Source organism: Polypterus senegalus, chromosome 18 (genome assembly GCF_016835505.1).
Source record: "Polypterus senegalus isolate Bchr_013 chromosome 18, ASM1683550v1, whole genome shotgun sequence".
NCBI classification, from domain to species: domain Eukaryota; kingdom Metazoa; phylum Chordata; class Cladistia; order Polypteriformes; family Polypteridae; genus Polypterus; species Polypterus senegalus.
In genome coordinates, this window is record NC_053171.1 from 95,793,324 (window position 1) to 95,811,326 (window position 18,003).

Below are 18,003 nucleotides of genomic sequence, written 5' to 3' on the forward strand. Positions count from 1 at the left end.
TGGAAGGTTCTGTTTAACAAAGTTCCTGATTTGAAGATAGTGAAAGAAATTTGTAGCTGGAATGTGAAATTTGGAATGTAATTGTTCATAGGATGCAAAGATGTTGTCTATATAAAGATCTCTAAGCAAGTTAATTCCAAATTTTTTCCAGATATTAAAAACTGCATATGTTTGTGAAGGTTGAAAGAGGTGGTTCTCTTGCAGGGGTGCCACAGATAGAAGCTTCTCCGTCTTAAAATGCTTTCTACATTGGTTCCAGATTCTAAGTGAGTGGAGCACAATTGGGTTATTAGTGTATTGCCGATAACGTGTGTTTATTGGAGCACAGAGGAAGGAATACAAAGAAGTACCGACGTGTTATTATTCACTTGTGAGCATTTATGTGAATGTCGGCACAGAAAAATTAATTTGCAATAAATCAATATAGATGCTGAAGACAATGAATACAGCTCGTATGGTGAGTCAGTACTCACACCACATCAATAAATTCTGGATGAAGCATTTGTTTTTCCAAAATATTACCTCCACTACTTCGAGTATAAGTGCCTTCCGGGGTTATTCTTTAGAATTAGCTGACACCTCAGAAATATTTGGCGCTTTATGCGTGCAATAGGCTTGACGATGTTTGTGTTTATTAGGCTTAGTGTAGGGCAGCAGTTCTCAAACTCTGGGGCGCTGAAGCTGCACAAGGGGGGCGTCGAATAAATGAACATCAAAAGTGATTTTTTACATTTTTATTTCAAATTTTAATTTGCAAGTATATAATCAGATCGAATGCATTATATCTAAAATTAAAATAAAACATTTCTAAGGCATAGATCTAATGACTAACTGACAAGCGCTGCTGCTGCTTCTTTTATAGTCTCGTATTTTCAATCCAGAAAGTTCGAGACGTATCGGTATCTGTCGCAAACATTCGGGTAACAGTAGATCAGGTGATAATGCGGCGCGACTGCACCACATTGCCAGCGTAGCCAATATTGCCAAATTGAATTTAATTATTTACTGCATTTTGGGTTATTTTCATGATACAACTAACAGCGGTATAATATTTGTCGGACGAAAATACATTCGTATTTCATTGGTGTCCTTGTTTATGAGATTTTTAAAAATTAAAACATATTTAATCATTTCTTTACATAAAAAATAATTAATTAAGAATAAACAATTTTTTCTTTGTTTTTGAGATTAGAATTACTACCATAAACCACACAAGGCATTTTAAAAGTTATTAAAGCACTTTGATTAAATATTTGAAATGTATTTTTTTTAAAGTTAGCCGAACACATGCAAATCTTATCGAAGTAAAATGACAGGATACCGCGACACCGCACGAGTATCACACCTTTATTAGTTGTATCATGGGTTATTCTCATCTATCTTATATTATGCAGGGGGCGCAGAATTATTGTAGGATAAAAAAAAAGGGACGCGAAATACGAAGGTTGGAGAACCGCTGGTGTAGGGTTCCCTTTTCTGATAACGTCTGTCTTATAGTAAGACCACCTCTACTATCGCCATAAACTACCTCATGTTTTGGCTGTAAAATATATTGGAAATGTGTATAATCAAAAAAGTAGGATTGCTGAAATTCTAGAAATGAATTAAGCAGATTAGAAGGCTTTAAGGTGCTCCTGGGGCTGTTTTCAGATGGTAAAGCCATTCTGGTATTATGAAAAAAATTATTGCCAGCATTTGAGTACTTTGTGGCCAAGTGTGAAGTGACTGAGATGAGACGCAGCATTTCTGTTTGGTGAAGCTGGCTAGAGTAGCTCCAGGTTTGGTACTAACATCGGATCGTATTAGGGGTTGGAAATACTAGGAATGTTCATTTATGAGTGATGACCTCTCCACGGTTTGTTCTTCCTTTTGTGCCCTTTGTTGCTGGATTAAGTAGATTTATGTAAAGGATAGATGGATGGATGGATGGATGGATAAGAGAGGAAAGGTAACTGGATTTTGACCTGAAATGTTTCATTGGAAGTTTACACTTGACAGGGCACCTACTCTATCTGCTTCCATCTTTAATCATTTATCAATGATGACTGAAAGGAATGGGTCTTCTCTGGGTTGCTTGAGTAAGGCTTTATTACGGAGTGAACAGCAGGCCAGAAGGAAACAGTCGAGGAGAGCTATGTGTCTTTTTCAGGAGTTGATTTTCATTGCATATTTATTGGCTTCATCCCGCTTCAGACCAAGAAGCTGAAATGTCGGCACACCTTTTGAATTGCTTTGGAAAACTGGGTGAATTCCCTAGAAGGTCTAGAGTCTGTTTGTGAGGTAAAGAATGTTCGGTGTGTGTTTTGTGTGCTGTCATTGCCATCTCAAGGATTAAATAAATTAAAGAAAATAGGTGTATAACGTACAAAGATATGTCAGCCATTGTCCAACCCGCTATATCCTAACTACAGGGTCACGGGGGTCTGCTGGAGCCAATCCCAGCCAGCACAGGGTGCAAGGCAGGAACAAATCCCGGGCAGGGTGCCAGCCCACCGCAGGCACACACCCACACACCAGGGACAATTTAAGGATCGCCAATGCACCTGACCTGCATGTTTTTGGACTGTGGGAGGAAACGCATGCAGGCACGGGGAGAACATGCAAACCCCACACAAGGAGGACCAGGCAAGCGAACCACAGGTCTCCTAACTGCAAGGCAGCAGCGCTACCCACTGTGCCACTGTGTGAAAAACTTTATTAGCTCAGTCATTAATATATCAAAAATGACTCATCTGAACTTCCTCAACAGCCTCCCTGGTTCTCGTTTTACATTTGTGGATGTCTTTGCAAGTCTGGCTTCTTCCAAACGAATCATGAGATAAACTTTAAATCATTATCCGTCAAGCTAGTTATGGGCTATATTTGAACTCAGCATTTTGTGAGTTTCATACAGTGAAACAATAAAGAAGCTGAAAAAGCTGCTTTACGTTTATATGCAGCATCAGCAGTGACTAGTCCGGAGTAATAGGTGATGTGTAATGTGTTCTCGGGTGCTTATTATTTAAAAGAAATCATCACATATTAGCAATGCTAAATTGCCTGTGGCATAGTGGCTCACTTATGTCACATCCTGTGTTTTATTCCCATGTTGACTCACTTTCTGTTTTTATGTAGCGATTCCTCCAATATCATAAAGATTGTATGTTAGATTAACTGGTGGTATGAGTTAACAGACAGAGGAGTGCCCTGTCATAAAGCTCCTGCCTTGTACCCAGTGCTGCCCCACGATGTTCTGACATATAAAGTGACCTCTTAGTGCCTTCATCATCAGTATAGAAGAGCAGCCATGAGCCCAGATGTGTGGCATGGCTTTGCTTTGTGCTCATGCCTACACACGCTAAGGTCAATAGTCACAAGACTGGCATAGCAGTGGCATAATAATAGAAACTGACTCTTTATATATAACACATGAGTTGAGTAAAAGTTTAACTGTGGACTGCAAATTCATGAGTATCAATTCCTACACGTTTTCCCAAGCTTTGAAAGCCTATGGCTAGAAGGTTACATTCCAAAAATTTGACTTCTTTATGAGATCAAAGTAAAAGATTCAATTGGGAGCTTTTTTTATTATTTTTCCTCCATTCAGCCCAAGGCTTTCATTACTTTTTCACTAAGTTATAGGGATATGTCATTAAGAAAACTACTTTAAAAAAGGCACCATAACAGCTGTATGAAAATAATGATAAAATATCTATACAAAGTGAAGACTGATGATGACTGTAAATGATGGCTTTATGGAGTAACTTGTTTTTACTAAAAAAAAAAAATACAAAATGTATCCAGTCTGTTAAACAAGTATAGAGACCTTTGCATCAGCCATTGTAGATCAGGAGACTTTCTTTTACTATCTGCAGTCTGTCAAAAACTCAGGACATGAAAGCAAACATTTTTTTTTATTGTCGCTAATAGAGCAGCTTCCAAAACAATAACAACAAAAAAATCTCAGTCTCTTTAATTGGAAGAAAGTAATTCTCTTCAGTTTCCAAAGACACACTCAGCAATTTATTCTGTGATTCAAATGAAGGGCCTTGTTTATTTGTTATGCAAATAATATGCAACAGCATAAAAACTCATATAGTCAATTTAACAAACACATCAATAAGATACCAACCTACCAAAGTAAATAAATACATACATACATACATACATACAAGTGTAGGGCCGCTGGTGGTGAGGCAGTATTTAGCACTCCTGTCTTAAAACTCTAGTAAACAGGGCTGTTCATTAACTTTAACTTTGTTTGTTTGAGACAGAGAGAGGTTGATGGATAAATAAGAAGGTAAGGCGCTATATGAGCAAATGGATGAGTGTATGTCGACATAAACAGGAAAGAAATGCAATAATGTAAGATGCAGTAGAGAGACACATGCAGTATATGTCTACATAGATAAAGAGAGTAGAAAAATGGAAATGAAATGCACGATAGATAGATAGATAGACAGATAGATAGATGTGAAAGGCAAAATATAATAGATAAATAGATTAAAAGGGCATTATATAAAATAGATAGATAGATTAAAAGGGCATTATATAAAATAGATAGATAGATAGATAGATAGATAGATAGATAGATAGATAGATAGATAGATGTGAAAGGCAAAATATAATAGATAAATAGATTAAAAGGGCATTATATAAAATAGATAGATAGATAGATAGATAGATAGATATGAAAGGCACTATATAATAGATAGGTAGAGAGATAGATATGAAAGGCACTATATAATAGATAGATAGAGAGATAGATATGAAAGGCACTATATAATAGATAGATAGAGAGATAGATATGAAAGGCACTATATAATAGATAGATAGATAGATAGATAGTTTTAATTTTGTGAAGGAACCCCTCATCTTCTATTTTGCATGTTTTCAGTTTACTCCCATTACTCCCATTTCCCAAATCCTTGCTTTTCAATGCTAGTGCTGACATGCAGTGTGACAGATGTGGCTGTATTAGAGTGTCACCTTCAGTATGAAGAGCACCCCCCTCAGTTAGTGGCCCTGGCTGCTGAGGTAGTGTCACTTCAGGCCGTGGTGACCTGCGAGGAGCCTCACCACTGAGTTCTCTTTGACTAACAGAACTGATGTTACTGTATATACGCTGCTGACATCCTTGTTTAGCTGCCTTAGCAGCTTTGGTGCTGAGACAAGTGGCTTTTTTTTTTTGCTAATGATAAGACTCATTAAAGCATTGTATACAGTCTCTTGAAATACATTTTAAGAAAATTCTTGATATATTTAGGTTTTAGTAATAGTTTTACTTTTTTATTGACAACACTATAGCAAAATGTGTATGTTTTAGGCAAATATTATTCTGAAACAGAACAGAGGATGCTAGCCATAGTATTTCCTCAAAAATACTTAAATATTTCTGTATATTTCTAATGCCAACATTTTAATTCCTGATTATATTTTTATTTTATATTCTTAATTTATAACTCATTGGATGTGACTTAACTGCATTTTTTCTGAACAGTCCATAGGAAAGAGTGAAAAAGGCCGGGATTCACAAAAAGTCAACGTAGTTCAAGAAAGCCAGTACAATATGAGTAAATCCATTGTCTGAATGTTACGGGGTAGCAACAATAAACTAAAGCATGTAAAAAAATAATTTAGAGATATCTTTCAATACTTAAAAAATATTTGAAACATTTTAAAGGCCTCCCGAAATGCTAATTTGGTTTGCCTTCTGTCATCTTTTAATAGCCTGATTAAAGTGTGTCATTTCATGTTTGATCCTGTGATGTTAGTAGTAGGGTATCTCCCTGCAATAGACTTGGCATTAGTTTAAAGTAGACACACACTAACCGTGTAAATTGATTTCTAGCCACTATTGAGAGTTCACAGCCACTTTTGTTTTTCTTTTTTTTACTTTATACTTTTTACATTATATAGCACCTCTCATCATGAAAATGTTATTTAAACACTTATAGTGTGTTGAAGAGTTGAAACAAAATCTTATAGTGGGAACAGTTTTGAGCTCATGAAGTGTAAAGTACTCACTTGAAGCCACACTGATACTCAGATGTTGACTTGAAACGATTTTATTGTGGACTGCTTAGATATTACAACACAAAGCCCGTCAATGTTTAAATTTTAGTTCAGTTAAACTTACAGTATAGTGGAATCTGCTTTCAGTGTATTTGCAGGTTGCTCATTTTTTATTTCAGTAGTTAAAACAGCAGGGGTTTATATTATTAAATTCTCAGGACAATTTGGTCACCATAGCGATACATAAAGTATAACAGAGAAATGCACACCTAAATACATAGCCGGGCGCACCAAAACACACAGCGTAATTTAGTGACTCAAATGTTTAGAAGCTAAAGAGTCTTAAAATGATTTTACCTTGAAGAAGAAAGTTCTAAATAGCAAATGAGTCTTTATTAGACAAAACTATTGAGTACAGAAATGATAAAATATTAATCTTAGGTCTAAAAGAAACTCTAGAAAACAGGAAGCATGTACTAACTATGAAAATGAAATTTGTAGGTGCAACGAGCAATGGGAGCGACGCTGATTCTACTGGTTTAGTTTCTCTTTATTACTCTACAGTCATCCGAGTTATGAGTGAGCTAGGAGCTGAGACAAGTTGAAATAAAAAATGAATAAATTAATTACAAATTAAACAATAACATGGCTTACTGTGAAATCATAAAACATATCAAGTTTTAATTCACCATCACATAGTGTTCATTTGAAATGTGCCAAGAGCCTTTCATATTTCCTTATGTTCAGATTATTTTGTGAAAGCACAAAATTTACTACAATTCAGGAAATAGCATGAATAATGTATGTATGTATGTATTATTATTATTATAGATAATATCATCTAGCAGGCAACATTTCTGTAGGAATGTCACTATGTTTTCATACAATGCTCATACACTGCATTTACTGAAACATAAAAAATATACATACATTGGATTTTGTTAATAGTAATATTAAAAAGCTCTTCAAAAGCAAATAAGTCACAAATTAAAATAAGCATTTCTACAAATTACTACAGCTACTAGGACAGAATTGTCATTAAAAAATAAAATGCTACTTTGATTGTTTAGTGTCAAAATTCTACACTTTCCTAACTATGCAAAAATTGATTTTTTCTTTATCATGACTATGTTTACAAAAGTAAATTACTAAAAACTATTGAAATCTCAGACACAAGTTCATTCTTTCCCTCAATAATAACGCGCATGTGACAAATCCATAGGCAGCCTTCCAATAAAAATGATCATTTTGATTGACTAAACTGTTCCTTATATTGCTCTTTATTTAAAAAATAAAATAAAAAAAATTACACAATAATGGATTTCTCATCAATAATGTGTCTTTAAAAAGCAAGTTACAAAAAAACAAAAATGAATGAAGTCACAAATGACAATCAACTTTGTGCCTAGATGACAGTGTTTTGTATCCTGAAAGCAAATGACAGAATGTCCATCCGGCCTTTATCTTTAATTCATTTAAAAATGTATGTGTGTGCTGTTTACATTTTATTTACAAAATATACAGTAAATAAGAAATATTACACAAAGTATTTGATTTTATTAAAGACAAACTAAGTCTGAATATTCAAGTCTTTCTTTCTTTCTTGTGGCTGTCTGTTTACACAGTTACAAAAAGTGTTCTGTATTTTACTCACATGCTTAAACCTTTTATATATATATATATATATATATATATATTGGTATCTATTTATAAATACATGTAGATATAGATATACATAGATATTTATACAGAATATATATCTTAATACATAGGCCTAGAAAATGAGCCAATTAAAACATGTATCTGTCCTATCATTGAAATGTAACAAGATGAGCACTGTATACTGTATATATCATATTTAATAGTGAGAGTTCTAAATTATTGCTGCATATTCTAACGTCATTTGTAAAAGCATCCTGTAGAATACGGAGGGAGATTAGTATTGGCATTTAATGTATTCCCCTAAAAATACAAATTCTCTAGATTCTCTATTCTTTTTATATGTGTATTGTTGCTTGTCAATGAATTATATTATTGGGCATTTTAGAAAAAAAAAAAAAAAACCCTTTTATTAAAAAAAAAAAAAGAAAGAATCACATGAAGAATCTTAGCAGGATAATTAAATTCTTTTAGCATTGAAATGAATGTTTAGTTTGTATTAATTTCTGAAATGTAATCCTGCCCTCCACTGGTGTAAAAACACTTACACACTCTGACACACACAGAAATACAGAGCTAGACACAGCTGAGCCCGGAGGGACGAGGAGAGAACATGCAGTCTTCGGAAAAGTGAAAGTCAAACTGAGAGAGAAGAGCATCTGTGTGTTCAAGTTTGTATTTGGTGTGCATCAAGAAAAAAAAAAAAACCTTTAAATATTTATTTATTTATGCACTTTAGCCGAGGAGCTAAATGAAGAAAAAAAGAAGATGAACATGAAACCCCAGCATGCTTGCCTAGAAGGCATTTCTTCAGACTGCTGTTTGCTATATGCTGTTTTTCATGCAGTTTAAAATGCTTCTGATTATAACAAAAAAAAAAAAAAGGTGAAACTGATCAACAAAGTAAATACAAGCCTGCTTCACACACATTAAATTGTTAATAAATAAAAAGCAAGAATCCTGAGCAGGAAAACTCTGTCTTACCCCTTTCAACGATAGGAGAACTTCACAGGAATAAATTGAACAGGTGATGCCATTTACGAATGAAGCCATGCAGACGCAAAGGAACCGTGGGAGAAGAATCCTTTTACTTTAAGACAGCAAATTTGAAACAGCCAGGTTTCAAGCTAAATTGCCAGACAGTTGATGCAAATAAGCTCCGAGCTAGTTGCTACCAACACATCTATTTTGTAGAGAGGTTTCAACAGAAGAGCGAGTTGTATGCATCCAATAAAATGCAGCTTTTGAGGCATTTTGTTTTTCTTGGCTACAGTAATAAAATTAATTAAGCAATTGAAAGGAAGTTAAATCGCAAAATGTGTCTTAATTCATAAATGAAGCTAACAGTATATAAAAAGAACAAATAAACACAACTGGTCAATGAAAATGTGACATGTTTACCTGCAACTGATAGATTGGAAATATGGCAATTATTTATTGATATGTAGGAGACTGGTAATGGCCTCCTGCAACCCTGAACTGGATTAAGTGGCTGTAAAAATTCTGTGCTAAGTTATAGCTAGACATAATCAAATAGATTTTATTCTCTTTAAGTATACAGTCTGTGTATTTGTGTGTCTGTGTATATATATACATATAATATAATATATATATATATATATATATATATATATATATATATATATATATATATATATATATATAGTTAGATCATTTAGTGAAAATTACACGCCACAGATAACTTTTCAAGCCTATATAATAGATAGAAACAGACATGAAATAAACTAAATAATAAATAGGTTAATAGATCTGCAAGAGACTACAGAACTGCACTATATAATTAATGGATAGACAGATATAAAATCACTATATAAGAAATACACATTGTAGGTAGATAGGAAAGGATCTTACACTGATTGATATGAAAGTTGTATGATATAGTTGTGTAACAGCTAAACAATAAGTGGGTTTGAGAATATTATTTCATGACATTTTACTTATACAGCATATATATATATATATATATATATATATATATATATATATATATATATATATAGTTTATAATACTGTGAACTTTACACACAATATGTGAATAATCGATCTATTTAATAATCAAACTACATATATATAGTTTATAATACTGTGAACTCTACACACAATATGTGAATAATCGATCTATTGTTGGTTCTATTTACATACAGTATTTATTTTACATATACTGTATAGATTTGTAAGGTAAGTGCACTCATAACACATTTATCAAATAGGCTCTAAAATTTAATGCAATTTCATAATCACTTCTATTCTTTATGTTTTTTTTTTTTCATTTTCTTTTTCTTAGTTGTGGTTTAGACTGTTTTGGTCTTGGAAAGTTATTTCTCTTATTGTCTAAGAACCTGTTTTATTCATCAATAAATAATACAAAAACATGTTTTTGTCTAAATCACTTTCCACAAAATGTAGAACACTACAATGTGACATTTTCTGACAAGATAAAATGTCCAGTGGAGGGAGAGGAGCATTTGTTGTCTATTCTTTTTTAATTAAGTTACTTATTTATTTATTTATGCTAAATCACAAATCATTCTAATATCTGTGAAAGATTCTAATGACCAATCTGTCTTGCGCTTGCACTGGGACTCTAAACTGTATTGCTGAAGGAGCAGGCGTGATGATTTACTCCTATAACATTAGAAAAACAGGTTATCACATTGATGAAACAAAAAAGGGGCTACTACACTGTGAATGACTTATACATTTTGGCAGACACCACAGCAAAAATTGTTAAGGTAGGGTGAAATGGAGAAGAAACATTGAACCCAATTATTTTGCATTAGTAGCACTTCATTAATATTTCCAGTTCTGCCACTTTTGAGAGACAGATTGCTCATTAACATGTTTTGCATATACTTGAAGATGGGCCGATTATCAATTCAAAATACCAAGAGATTTAATAAGCAAACGGTCCTACTGAGGAAGACAAGGGAGGCAGCTACCTTTACCTTGTACTTATTTATTTGGTCCCTAGAGAATATATCATTATTATTGCTATTATTCAAAATTATTTTATTTGTAATAATATGTGCTCATTATAAACTTTAAAATGTGTGTTTCTAGTGAAGACGAGGCTTGCAATGTTAAAAGGAAATAATTCAGAGAGCAAGAAGAGACAGGTGACTACTATAAGATTCAGTAGGTGGGGCTGTTGGTGCCATTTAGGAAAAATCTAAGACACAAACGGCATCTTATTGATTTCTTTACTATTTAAATAACTATGTTAAAATAACAGTCTTCAATAAGATAATGTAACTTATGTGGATTTAATACTATGCTGCAATTAGAATGTTGCTGAAATCCTGAATTACTAAGTAATTTACCAATCTGGAGTTTTAAAATATACAGTATCTCTATTTATTCTTTTATCTTGCACCATTGCTCAAAGATTGATTCATCAATAGATAGATAGACATTAATTTTAGTATAGTCAACAGGATCACAATATTACATAGATAGATAGATAGATAGATATGAAAGGTACTATATAATAGATAAATAGATAGATATTCATTTTAGTATAGTCGGCAGGATCACAACATTACATAGATAGATATGAAAGGTAGTATATAATAGATAGATAGATGGATATTCATTTTAGTATAGTTGGCAGGATCACAACATTAGATAGATAGATAGATAGATAGATAGATAGATAGATAGATAGATGCACTTTTAACACATCTGAGATTATCAAAGTTTGTGAAAGACATCGTACAATTTCAAAATGAACACCCCATAATAACAGTCCATAGAATAAAAGAAAAGTAAAAATACAAAGTTAGATTAACAAAATTTCCTTTTTCTATTGGGATCCTGAGGGAACTGAGGAGTAAAGCAGGGGCAGGTAAAATGTGGACTTGTCCTAAAGGTAACACACCTAATCTATTATTGTTTTGGCAGGCTACTCAGCTGTTCCATTAAAGTATGGATGTCATGGACATCTCTGTTCCTAAATAATAATAATAATAATCATCCTGAAGTTCCAAAATCCCATTCCACACGTTTCACCAAAAAGTGAACAAATAAACCTGATAAACAAAAACTGACAGTATTGCTTTGGTTCTGGAGTCCACACTAAAGAGGTGCAAATGAAGAAACACACTGGTGTGTTTAATATTGTAAACCAGCTCCGCCCTTTAGTAATATCATCATAATAGTAATAGTAAGATAAGAATTGTTTTAATGGTAATAAAATATATATAAAATATAATAAAAATTATTGACTCTGTCTCTCAGTATCGTACATTTTGCTGCTTCATTTTTCCTTGCATTGTAAATTGTGTTGCAAGTCCCAAGCTTCTAAACAAACACTAATTGAAGTTATAGGCTGGTTAGTAAGAAAACTCAGCTTCACTTCCATTTCTTGCTATAAATCTCACTGGATTACAAAAAATGAATATTACATTAAAGTATACAGTAAAAAAAAAACTATATATAAATCACTTTATAAAAATAAAGATCCTTAATTGAGCAAATACTGAAAGGAATTTCAAAAATAGTCTTCAAAAAAACTCTTCAGAGGAACATAACATAACAACACAATCAGGAAGTAAAACATGCATGAACAAAAGTCCAAAAAGTATCACATTTAAACTACTTTATAGAAAGGAAGTGGGGGAATGCAGTGCATTAGTGGAGAATTTTCAACCATCCATCCATCCTGCTACTGAACTCACTTAAACGAATTCATTGAGACGGCCGTATCAAGCAAATTCTGGCTCCTGGGTTATCGGTCACATCAAGAATTAGGCAAGAATCAAACCTGGATGTGGTGTGAGTCCTTCACTGGGCACGCTCACTTATTTACACAAGGTCAATTAGGGGACCCCCATCTGCATAAACTGCACCTCTTATGGATCGGGAATGAAAACTGGAAATTTCTGATTGGCGCAAATCCCATAATCCCTGAAAACAAACAAAAAAAAAATGCTAAGCAGACATGGAGAATGTGTAACTTTCATACAGGCATTGACCAGGATTTGAATCCAGTCTGCTCCACTTTGCTACCTAACACAGAATGCTCCACATCTTCTATAGAAGAATATTTGCTTAAAATCGGTTAAAAGTACTGTGCAACACTCACATTTAGGAATGGCATTATTGTAATTGAGTTATGATATACACAATTTAATACAGTATTTAAAGTCTACAGGAAGTTCTGCCTTTTGTGATTTGTTTCCAGATTGTTTCAGTGTTGGGGATCCCCTCTGTCTCCCAAGTCTAATGTACAAAATATGCTGTATGTGTGATTAAAAGACAGAGATGCTTATCAAAACTGAATATTACACTAACAAAATATAACAAACTGTTACATTTTCATATTTAGATAAATCTGTATTGCAACAGTCTCCTGCTCTTGGATGGCAACCTACCTTGTATAAGTTAATTCCTAGATATGCTTTGAATAGAAAAAATAAGTGGATAGACACGTATTCTGTGTAAATAAGTAAGATCACATGTATATATTAAGGTGTTTTTAGACTTGCCAGTTTTTAATTGTATAATTTAAATGAAGGCTATATATATATATATATATATATATATATATATATATATATATATATATGTATTTGTGACAGAAACAGTCCATGCAGGAGCAAAACTGCATAAATGTATTAAACATGACAGTTTTTAGGCTTTGTGAGTCCTCAATATTTAGCTCAGATTATATTATCTACTACAGTTTTGTTAGAGTGGCATTATTACATTAAAGGATGAAATAAAAAATATTTTTATTATTAACTATTTAACAGGGGCTTTCATATTGGAAATTCATTTTTAAATGTGAGATCACGTAAGAAGGAAAAAATGTGTTACACATAGCTGAATTGATTTACACTGTGTTTGTATAAATGAATGCTTTATTTCTGTGAAAATATGAATGAACAAATGATGTAGAAAAATGTCTGCAAGACTGAAAATGTCGTGAAGTGCATTAATGTAAAGTAGGCACACTTGTTTTTTTTTTTTTCCCAGTTTGTCAAGTGAATTCATAAAAATAAAAATGCTCACAGCTTCTGAGCAGTAAAAAATGCACCGTATCAGCCACCCTCAGAAAATTGGTAAATGGTGACAAAAGTAAACAAAAAAACGATAACGACTGAATGGACAATTCATTTCTGGAGGAAAATACCAATACTGCATCAATGATAATTTGCATTGCCTCTACAAATATATCAGGAAGAACATCCGATCCATAAAGTATATAAAGGGACAAGCTGAACAAGTTCATTTTTGTTAGCATTAGGCAGGTGGGCAAGTGCCTTCCTGAAATGTTTAGTTTAATTTTCCCTTCTGAATTCTCTGTTAATAAATTTAAACTGTAAACCCCAGTTTTGACGGGTTTATTTACCCAACAATCACACTAGGCATTTATTAAATCCTCATTACTTGATAAGTTATTTAATAGCAGGAATAAACATTTTTATATGTGTAACTATTTTAGTTTCATTGGCATTAGGCAGGTGGACAATCGTCTCTGTGAAATGTGCTCACTTTAATTTTCCCTCTAAACTTTCTGCTAATAAATTTAAACTGTAAAACTGGGTTTTTGATGGGTTTATTTTCCCAACAATCAAGCACTAGAAATTTATTATTTTCTCATTAACTTGTTAACTTACATAATTGCTGGAATAAACTTTTTTCTTTAATATATGGAACAACACATCAAGCACAAAAGATATTTGCAGCAGTGCCAATTTCCAGTGAACAAAATGCAAAGTGAAACGGCATGAGGCAGCCGGAAAGCCAAATGCACACTCACAGTACATTTTTCTGCCTTTTGATTTGGCCTGCTCATTTTTGCAGATCAAAGTATTTGACAGGTTATAAGCCAGCATGGAGCCACAACTAAGCCTGTCATTATCAACAGCTTGTAACGTAGCCTTCTTTTCCGGTCACTGTGCTTCAATCGCTTTTCTTCTTCATTTTCTTCCTACCTTTTGTTCAATCAGCTGTACACCACCTATTTAGATTATTACACAGTATTAAGTAACTAAAGTCAAGGAACTGTTGCATATAATAATATGAGGGACTATTTTGTAATAATAATGTTAATATATCACCTTACGTTGTGGGCCTCATTTCAAAATGAGCTGTATGCACAGTGCAACAGAATATCATATCGCAACATCCATGGACAGTGAACTTGCAACCTGCTGATTTCCTTTAGAAAATCTTAGGGCTAAACCACAGCATCAACCTATTGTTTTGATAAAATCATTTGTATAAGATTTCTTGTCCTTTGCATAGTTTTTTGTAGAATAAAAAAAATCTTCTTTTACACATCCTCCAGGTACCAATGTGTAACAAACAGAACTATTTATTGGTTGGTGTGAGGCTTCATGCCAGCCTAACTCTAATCCTAGTCATCTAACAGTTCATGAACTGAGACCAATGGTGGTGGAACTTGAGACAGAGACAAAAAGAACATAGTGTAAAAAAAAAATTTGAGTCTTTATTTACAGTGAATATAAAAATTTGTGACATGTCATCAACTAAATACACAGTCCTGATGACACACGGGACTTTAGAAAACTAATTCATAAAGAAAAAAAGGACTTCTATTGCTATATACTAACTGACAAAGAGCACACAGCTTACCAAGACTGCCCCTCTAACCAGATCTAGGGCTTTCTTCACTTTACTCCCCTCGGGTTTATTCCACTACTAGGATGGTCCCAGCATAAAGGTCCTATCTTCTATCTCCCTCCCATTTTACAGTATATGACTGTGAGATCACCATGACCAATTCCCTCTGACCAATGTGTGCTCCCTTCACGATGACATTCACACACCATGTTCCCTCCTCCAGAAACGTGACATAAATGAGTCCCCCTGTTTTGCACACATGCTTGTCCACTCTCTGATGTCCAGACTTCTGCTCTTTATACTTTGTCACAGGATCTTTTCAACTCCTACGGCTTTCCCTGTTAAACGCGAGTGTTTTCACAGTTCCCTCTTTCTCTTCTCAGGCTTCTGGTCTCACCTTTTCCCAGGCACTTACCTGAACAGCAGTAAGCTGCCTGTTTACCAGCACCTCAATCTCATACTTTGACCTCCTGCCCCATGAAAAATGTCAGCCATTTTCTACACTGCTTGGTCTTGAACAGGGTCACAGGGGGTGCTGGAGTCTGTCTCAGCTAGCATAGCGTGCAATAAAGAAACAAACCCTGGGCAGGTGCCAGTCCATCACAGTGTGAACATGCACTGGGGACAATTTAGTAGCACCAATCCACCTAATGTACATGTCTTTAGATGGTGAGAGGAAACCAGTACACCCAGAGGAAACCCAGGCAGACACTGGGAGAATATGCAAACTTCACTATGAGGAGGTCCAGGGACACAGACCCTAGTGTCCTTACTGCAGCGGTTCTCAAACTGTGGGGCACACCCCCCTGGAGGGGCGCTGAAACAGTACAAGGGGGACGTCGAATAAATGAACAAGACATCAAAATAATTTTTTTATATTTTTATTTCAAATTTAAATTTGCAAGCATATAATCACAACGAATGCATTATTACTAAAATTAAAATAAAACATTTCTAAGGCAGAGATCTAATGACTAATATGTGCCTGCTTTAAAGTGCACAGCCTGTCCAGGTTTGGTTTGATATTCGAGATATCGAGACACTCTCTAGACACTCTGAGCTCCTTTTCTATTTGAAGTTTGTTTCTATGATGAGCGGCGCCACTGCTACTTCTTTTATAGTCACGTATTTTCAATCCAGAAAGTTCGAGACGTACGGTATCTGTCGAGAACATTCAGGTAACAGTAGATCAGGTGATAATGCGGCGCGACTGCACCACATTGGCAGTGTAGCCAATACTGGCAAACTGAGTTAAATAATTTACTGCGTATTGGGTTATTTTCATGATATAACTAACAGCGGTATAATACTTGTTGGATGAAAATACGTTTGTCTCGTGCAGATTGACTTCATCGGTGTCCTCGTTTACGAGATTTGTAAAAATGATATATTTAATAATTTCTTTACATAAAAAAAATAAATAAGAATAAATAATTTACTTTTTGTTTTTTGGATTAGAATTACTACCAAAAACCACAAAAGGCATTTTAACAGTTATTAAAGCACTTAAAAAAAATAAATTGCAAATATTTCATCAAAGTTAGCCGAACACATGCAAATCTTATGGAAGTAAAAATGATAGGATACCGCGACACCGCACGAGTATCATACCTTTGTTAGTTGTATCAGGGGTTATTCTCATCTATCTTATATTATGCAGGGGGTGTAGAATTATTCCAGGTTGAAAAAGGGGGGCACAAAATAAGAAAGTTTGAGAACTGCTGCCTTACTGCAAGGCAGCAGCACTAACACTGCAACACGGTGCCGCACCCCAGGTACGTAAATCCTCTTCTCATAAGTTTTAAAAAGAAGAAAAGGATATACAGGTCAAATTACGTTACAATAAAGTGCCAGGGACCTAAAAAATATTTCCTTTCAATAAAAATTTCGTACTAATGAGATTCTGTATTTGTCGCTAGAGTACTTCCTTTAACTTGCGTCCAGGTGTTTGCAATCATTTCAATTGCTTCTTTCACGTTAATTTTCATCTCCTCCTGTCTACAAGTTATGCTGACGAGAATCTTTCTCAGCATTTCCTTTGTGATAATACACTTTCAGGGTGCGAATGATGCCCAAATCCAATGGCTGAAGCGCTGCCGTACAATTGTGTAGGAGGAACTCAACTGCAACATTATCTAAATGTAGAAGCATGCTGTGAGCAGCACAGTTATCAATCAGAAGCAGAATCTTCCTTTTCTTATTCTTCATATTGTGAGGTTTCTGAACTCTTTTTGGACTCCCACCACCCCAACCCAGCAGAACGACTCGCCAAAGTGCATCCCAAAGCGTGATTGCCCCATCTGTTTAAGATTGCTTGTCACAGTGCTGCAGCTGAGTAATGGAGAAGCAAATCCGAGCCTGTCGTCGATGGGTGAATCAAGTGTAGCAGTGCTACCATTGGTTAGAACTGCATCTCCCAGCAGTCCTTGCAGGGCTGTTGGGGGCAAAGGTGGCCAGAGGGGTTCAAAAGGAGGGCAGGGGACGAAGAGGGAAAAAGTTTTGTTTTGGTCGTTTGCTGCTTGTATTTATCTGTGGAACTGCCTGTCGTTTGCCTGCTTTACATCTTCGTGTCCTGGATTGTGTTGTGTGTTGGGGTCTGGAATCATTCATCTACCTGTTTACTGTTCCTGAGGACGTTGTCTGGATTATTTGGCTTTCACGGAAGAAGGAGCGCTCCTGAACCATTCATCTGTCAACTTACTTCAGCAACTACCGGTAGGACTGTGTTTTTCCATTTCC

General features: G+C 34.6%; 2 long non-coding RNA genes across 2 annotated transcripts in view; one reads left to right on the plus strand and one right to left on the minus strand.

Annotated features, from left to right (window-relative positions):
* Positions 1–9,136, minus strand: part of LOC120518846 — a 48,463-nt gene extending 39,327 nt beyond the window's left edge. Inside the window, exon 1 of the long non-coding RNA XR_005631311.1 lies at positions 8,638–9,136. This is a non-coding gene — a long non-coding RNA (uncharacterized LOC120518846). The remainder of the gene's footprint in view (positions 1–8,637) is intronic.
* The window catches only part of LOC120518847, a 67,337-nt gene that overhangs the window by 38,735 nt on the left and 10,599 nt on the right, over positions 1–18,003 (plus strand). The gene's annotated exons all lie outside the window — the stretch shown is intronic.